This window comes from Pongo pygmaeus, chromosome 7, assembly GCF_028885625.2.
Source record: "Pongo pygmaeus isolate AG05252 chromosome 7, NHGRI_mPonPyg2-v2.0_pri, whole genome shotgun sequence".
Lineage (NCBI taxonomy): Eukaryota > Metazoa > Chordata > Mammalia > Primates > Hominidae > Pongo > Pongo pygmaeus.
Window position 1 is genome coordinate 33,520,097 of NC_072380.2, and position 6,922 is coordinate 33,527,018.

The 6,922-nt window shown below is 37.6% G+C and overlaps 1 non-coding gene across 1 annotated transcript; it reads left to right on the top strand.

Annotated features, from left to right (window-relative positions):
* Nucleotides 1–2,898: 2,898 nt before the first annotated feature.
* Nucleotides 2,899–3,000, top strand: LOC129043284 (U6 spliceosomal RNA). The gene has a single exon (XR_008504377.1). It is a non-coding gene; the product is annotated as a U6 spliceosomal RNA (small nuclear RNA).
* The last annotated feature ends 3,922 nt before the right edge of the window (nt 3,001–6,922 follow it).

Here is a 6,922-nt window from a genome sequence, read left to right on the forward strand (position 1 = left end):
AGGCAGGAGAGGCAGGCACACCGGTGTAACTTTTTTTTTAATCCACATATAAGTGGACTCGGGCAGTTCAAACGCATGTTGTTCAAAGGTCAACTGTCATGTTGAATACTGAAAGACTATTTCTTCAATTTCTGTGTTATTCATAATGTAGTTACAGACAAGACAAAATTTTATATTTAACCCACATTATTAATGTTTCTCTATCATTTTTTGAAGTCTAGATAGTCAACAAAATGACAAATCCTGCCCTGCTTTGTAGCATTTTTTAACTTCCTAGTTACAAATACTCCCTTCATGACTGGTTTCAAGCTACCAGTGTGAAATCACTGAAAGTGGAGTTGGGCAGGGGCACCCCACCCTAAGGCATTTCCACCATATACGTGTAACAGAGAAAAATAACCTCCAGAGGATAGGTACTGGAAAATTATAATACATCACTGGGAAGTGGTGAATTTTGAGTATTTTTAACCTTTGTTTTTAATATTATTTGATTGTAAGTTTATGTAATTTAATTTTTAATAGTGGCTGTTTTTAACAACCAGCTCGCACATCTTTTAAAAGTTTAACAACTGGGTCTCATAAGCTAGTAGGAGCCAGTTCCAGGAAACCACTGGGTCTGTTGGATTGGGGGGAGGTTTGGAGATAATATAAAAAGGTATTCAGAGAGCCTGGGAGGACATCCTGGGGATTTCACCCTGAAAAAAGTTTATGCCAGCTCTTGGCCAGGTCAGCAAAAAATGGCAGATGAAGTCATGGAATTGCAGTGGAATACAGAGCACAGTTCCTGATATGGAGAACTGTTCCTGATAGTGAGAAAGGAACTGAAGTTGTCCTGCCCAAGAGTAGACATTAGCAGGAACATTGAAGGGCCAAGGCATGAGGGCCAAGGCAATAACAAGGTTACCAAAAGGGGAGAGACAGGTAGGGAAGAGAGAATCCTGGCCTGTCTCTCTTCTGAACCACCTATGCCACTGAACAGGCTCCTGTTTGACAATAGGGTAACCAGAATATTCGGGGAAAACAAAAGGTTAGTAAAGATGTTCTGCCCACAGTGCACATTCACTGGGAGTGAAGAGAGAGAATGAATAAGGAAGACATTTACTCCTGAACTCTACCGCTAACCTAGAACTCCTCTAAAGAAAGATAAGATGATGAAGCCTCTGCTTTTGGTTTGATGTGAGTGCTGAGTCTTACTCTACTTACTCCCCACCTGAAGGGAAAAGTGGCTACATTTATTTAATTAGGATCTTGCTGTTTTAAAACCAGAAAAATCTATAGATCAATAAACCAGGAAGAGATTTTTAAAATCATCTAATCTAGTCCTCACATTTCACAAATAATTATAAACATTGACATTTCTGCACTCAGGAAGATGGAAAAGTACTTCTCCATAGTCCTTCTGAAAAGTACAGCTCTTTATCCTTCATATTATAAATGTAGTAGACTGACTAAGGAACTCAGTATTCAAAGAATGACAAAGTGGCAAGTACCCTGGGTTTTCTTTTTGCCTAATACATATCAGAGTTGGAGCTGAAGAGGCAGGCAACTAGGAAAGGCCAAAGAACTAGGAAATGGACAGCCTAGCAAGATAGAAAGCTGGTAGATAATAACCCCTCTGCTCTCACCAACAACCACAGAAATGAAAGAGGGGACATTACTACCAATTTTACAGAAATCAAAAGGAATGTAAAAGAGTACTATGAACAATTGTATGCCAACAAATTGGCAACCTAGATGAGATGGATGAATTCCTAGAAATATACAACCTATCAACATTGAATCATGAAGAAACAGAAAATCCGAATAAGTTTACTAGGGCTGTCATAACAAAATACCACAGACTTATTGCTCAAACAATGGAAAATTATGTTTCCACAGTTCTAGAGGCTGGAAGTCCAAGATCAAGGTGTCTGAAGGTTTGATTTCTTCCAAGATCTATGGCCACATGCAGATGGCCACATTCTCACTTTGTCCTCACTCGGCCTTTCCTTTGTGTCTTTTTTGATGAGGAAGGAATACTTCCAAACTCATTCTATGAAGCCAGCCTTACCCTGATACCAAAGCACACACATATCTGTTGTCTCTGTCCATGTCCTAATCTCTTCTTATAAAGACACATATTAGATTAGGGCCACCCCTAAAATCTCATTTTAATTGACTACTGCTTTAAAAGTCCTATCTCCAAATATAGTCACATTCTGAGGTAGTGGAGGTTAGGGCTTCAATATATGAATCGCAGTGGTGGGACACAATTCAGGCCATAACAACCTATAACTAGTAAGGATAGTGAATCGGAAATCAGAAACCTCCCAACAACCTTCTAGATGACATCACTGGTGAATTCTACCCAATTTTTTTTTTATTAACACCAACACTTCTCAAACTCTTCTAAAATGTAAAAGAGGGAGAAGCACTTCCAAACTCATTCTGTGAGGCCAGACTTACCCTAATCCTAAAGCCAGACAAAGACATTATAGACAAGAAAACTTGCCACTTGCCATTGGCTAGTAACAAGATCCCCCCTCCTACAGTGTCAGTGGAGACCACATGCAAAGTGTGGACTTCCACTTTTATAGGCAAAAATGAAACACCCTTTCTCCTTGCTGGAGAGGTTTTAGAAGAGGTCTAATGAAGAGTCATGATGTTCACCATTGCCCAGCAGCAATGAAATCACCCCCATTGCAGTATCAGTGGAGACCATATGGGAAGCTGAACTTCCACGAACACTGCCCATCAGTAGTGAAGAGTTCCCTCCTCAGATGTCATCAAAAGCCAAGTGAGGTGTCAGTATTTCACCTCCAATTGGCAGAAATGATGCAATACACACCTCCCCTTCTCCTGGATCAGTGGCAGGAAAAGCAGCTAAAACAAAAGGCTTAAATAAGACCCATATCTTATTCTTGCTTCAACAACACAAATACTAAAATTGGAATGATACAGAGATTACTATGGCCACTGCATGAGGATGTCGTGCAAATTCACGAAGCATTCAATGAAAAAAAGATCAGGATCTCAAAACATAATATTTTAATGACCCGGTTGCAATAAAAAATTATTCGTCATACCAAGAACTAAAAATATCTCAAACCAAATGAAAAAAGACAATCAATAGATGCAACTACCACTGAGAGAGATGTTGAAATTTACTGGGAAAAATCTTTAAAGGAGCCATAATTTTTTAATGCCCCAATGAGCAATACAAACATGCTTGAAATAAGTGAAAAAATAGTAAATTTCAACAAAGAGATATAAAGTTTCAAGAAAGAAATAGAAGATATATAAAGGAGAATCAAATGGAAATTATAGAACTAAAACATACAACCGTAAGTATAAAAAGCTCATTGAGTAGGCTAACTGTAAGAATGGATGGGAAAGAGGAAAGAATCAGTTATCTGGAAGGTAAAACATTAGACATTGCCCAAATAACAATAGAGAAAATAAGTTGAAATAAATGCACACAGCCTCAAGAACCAGTGAGACTGTAACAAAATATCTACCATTTGTGTATTTGGAACCCTGGAAGGAAACAAGAAAGAAAGTGCAGCTAAAAAGTACTCAAAGAAATAATGGGTGAAAACTTTCCAAAATTCACAAAAGACATAAATCTGTAGATTCAAGATGACCAAACAAGTTAAACCCAAAGAAATCCACATCAAGACATATCACATCATGATTAAACTTCTTAAAACTGAAGACAACATCTTGAAAACACCATAGAATAAATGACACCTTACCTATTGAGGAATAACAGTTCAAATGACAGTTGAATTAACATCAAAAACCACAGTGGCCAATAAGAAATGACATGATATTTTCAAATGCTGAAAGGGAAGAACTATCAACCCAGAATCCTATATCCAACAAAAATATTCTTCAGAGATGAAGGAGAAATCAAGCCATGTTCAGATGAAGGAAAGTTAAAATAATTTGTGGCCAGAAAACCTACTGTAAAAGAATGGTTTTTAAAAGTGTTCTTAAAAGGAAGAAAATTATAAAGAATATGCTAAGCAAAAAATGAACAAAAAACCCTCAAGTTTTCTAATTTATGTTTATTAGATGAAGCATATATTATAACACTGTTTGATAAGTTTCTAAATGTATGTTGAGGAAATATTTTAAACAATTCTATTATAAGTGGAGAAGGGTAAAGGAATGTAAAAGGAGACATGGTTTCTATATCTCACTCAAGCTGGTAAAATGACCACACCAGCCAATTGTAAAGTTCATGTATATGTGATGTAATATCTTTAAAAAAACACTTAAAAACAATCAAATAATGCACACACACACATATACGTAAATGGAAAATCTTTGGTGATAATAATATGTCAGTGTAGATTCATCAGTTGCAAGAAATGTACCACTGTGGTGTTGATAGTGGGGGAATAAAGTCTAGCTATATGTGTGTGTGTGTGTATATATATATATGTGTGTGTGTGTGAATTATTAAATTATCAAATTGTACATATAAAATTGCACCAAATATAAATGATCTAAATACACTCCCAAAAAAAACCCAGCATGTAGGTTTCAAAATATGACCGAACTACATGCTGCCCATAAGAAATTCTCTTAAACTATAATGATATAGTTACCTATATCTAAATAGGATATAAAAGGATATTTAATACCTAAATAGGATATAAAAGGATGTTTAAAAAAAGATATATCATGCAAACATTAATCAAAGCAAAGCAACATTGGTAATATTGATATGAGATAAAGTAGATTTCAGAGCCAAAAATAGTACCAGAGACAGATAGGGACATTATAGAAAGACAAAAAAAAAAGCAGTCCACCAAAAAGACATAGTAATCCTAAGTAAGTATGCACCAAACAACAGAGCTACAAAACATATGAAGCAAAAACACATAGAACTGAAAGGAGAAATAGACAAATATACAATTATGTTAAAGTCTTCACTCTTTTCTCAACAGTTGACAGAACCACTAGACAGAAAATATAAAGACTGCAGAAGAACACAACACACAACATGCTATCAACCAACAGAATCTATTCAATATTTTTAGGGCACTTTTCTCAATAGCAGAAGAATACATATTGTTTTTAAGCACTCAGAAAATATATACCAAGATAGGCCATATATCTAGGATCATAAAACAAACCTAAAAATTTTAAAGTATTGGCATCATACAAAATGGGTTCAGTGACCACAATGGAATCAAACTGAAAATCAATAACAGAGCACTAAGAGAAAAATATCTGGCCGGGCGCAGTGGCTCACACCTGTAATCCCAGCACTTTGGGAGGCCACGGTGGGCAGATCACTTGAGGTCTAGAGTTCAAGACCAGTCTAGCCAACATAGTGAAACCCTGTTTCTACTAAAAATACAAAAATTAGCCGAGGCTGGTGCCACGCACCTGTAATCCCAGCTACTTGGGAGACTGAGGCAGGAGAATCGCTTGAACCCAGGAAGTGGAGGTTGCAGTGAGCTGAGATTGCACCACTGCACTCCAGCCTGGACAATAGAGTGAGACTTCATCTCAAAAAAAAAAAAAAAAAGAAAGAAAGTATCCAAATACTTGGGAACTGAACAGCACACTTACAATATTTCAGTAAAGAGGAAGGCTCTAAAGAAATAGAAAATATATTGAACTGACAAAAAACACAACTAAAGCAATACTGAGAGAGGAATTTATAGCACTAAATGTATACATTAAAGGTGGGGGAAAGCCTGAGATAAATAATCCAAATTCTCACCTCAAGAAGCTAGGGAAAAAAAAGAGCAAGATAAATCTAAAGCAAACAGAAGCAAGGAAATAATAAAAATAAGAGTCAAAATCAATGACATTGAAAACAGAAAAACAATAAAGAAAATTAGGCCAGGCTTGGTGGCTAATGCCTGTAATCTCAACACTTTGGGGAGCCAAGGCAGGAAGATTGCTTGAGCCCAGCAGTTCAAGACCAGCCTGGGCAACACAGCAAGACTCCATCTCCACAAAAAAATCAAAAAAGCCTGGGCATGGTGGCTCATGCCTGTAATCCCAGCACTTTGGGAGGCCAAGGCCTGAGGTCAGGAGTTTGAGACCAGCCTGGCCAACATGGTGAAACCCAGCTCTACTAAATATACAAAATTAGCCAGGCATGGTGGCATGTCCCTGTAATCCCAGCTACTTGGGAGGCTGAGGCAAGAGAACTGCTTGAACCCGGGAGGTGGAGGCTGCAGTGAGCTGAGATCACACCACTGCAACTCCAGCCTGGGTGACAGAGACTTTGTCTCACAAAAAAAAATGAAAAAATTAAAAAATTAGCCAGGTGTGATGGCTCACACCTGTGGGCTCAGCTACACAGGAGGCTGAGGCAGGAGGATCGCTCGAGCCCAGGAGGTTGAGGCTGCAGTGAGCTGTGTTTGTACCACTGCACTCCAGCCTATCTGACAGAGCAAGACCCTGTCCCCCCACAAAAAAAGAAAACTGACAAATCTGTAGCAAGACTGACCAAAGGGAAAAAATATTGCAACAAAGGACTAGTATTAGAATATATAAAGAACTCTCAAAACTTAACAGTAAAAAAAAAAATCCAATTAGAATATGAGCTAAAGACATGACAAGGTATTTCACAGAAGATATACAGACAGCAAAAAACCCATGAAAAGATGTTCAATCTTATTAGCCATTAGGAAAATGTGAATTAAAACCACAATTAGATAATCACTACACATGTATCAGGTGGCCAAAACTAAAACTAGCGACAACACTAAATGCTGGTGAAGAAGAAGAAAAACTGGATCACTCAAATGTTGTTAGTAGGAATGTTACAGCCATGCTAAAAACCATTTGCCAATGTCTTTAAAAACTAAATGTGCAGTTACCATATGACTCAGCAATTCCACCTCTAGTCATTTATCCTAAAGAAAACTGGCCAGGCGGTGGCTCACACCTGTAAAACCAGCACTTTGGG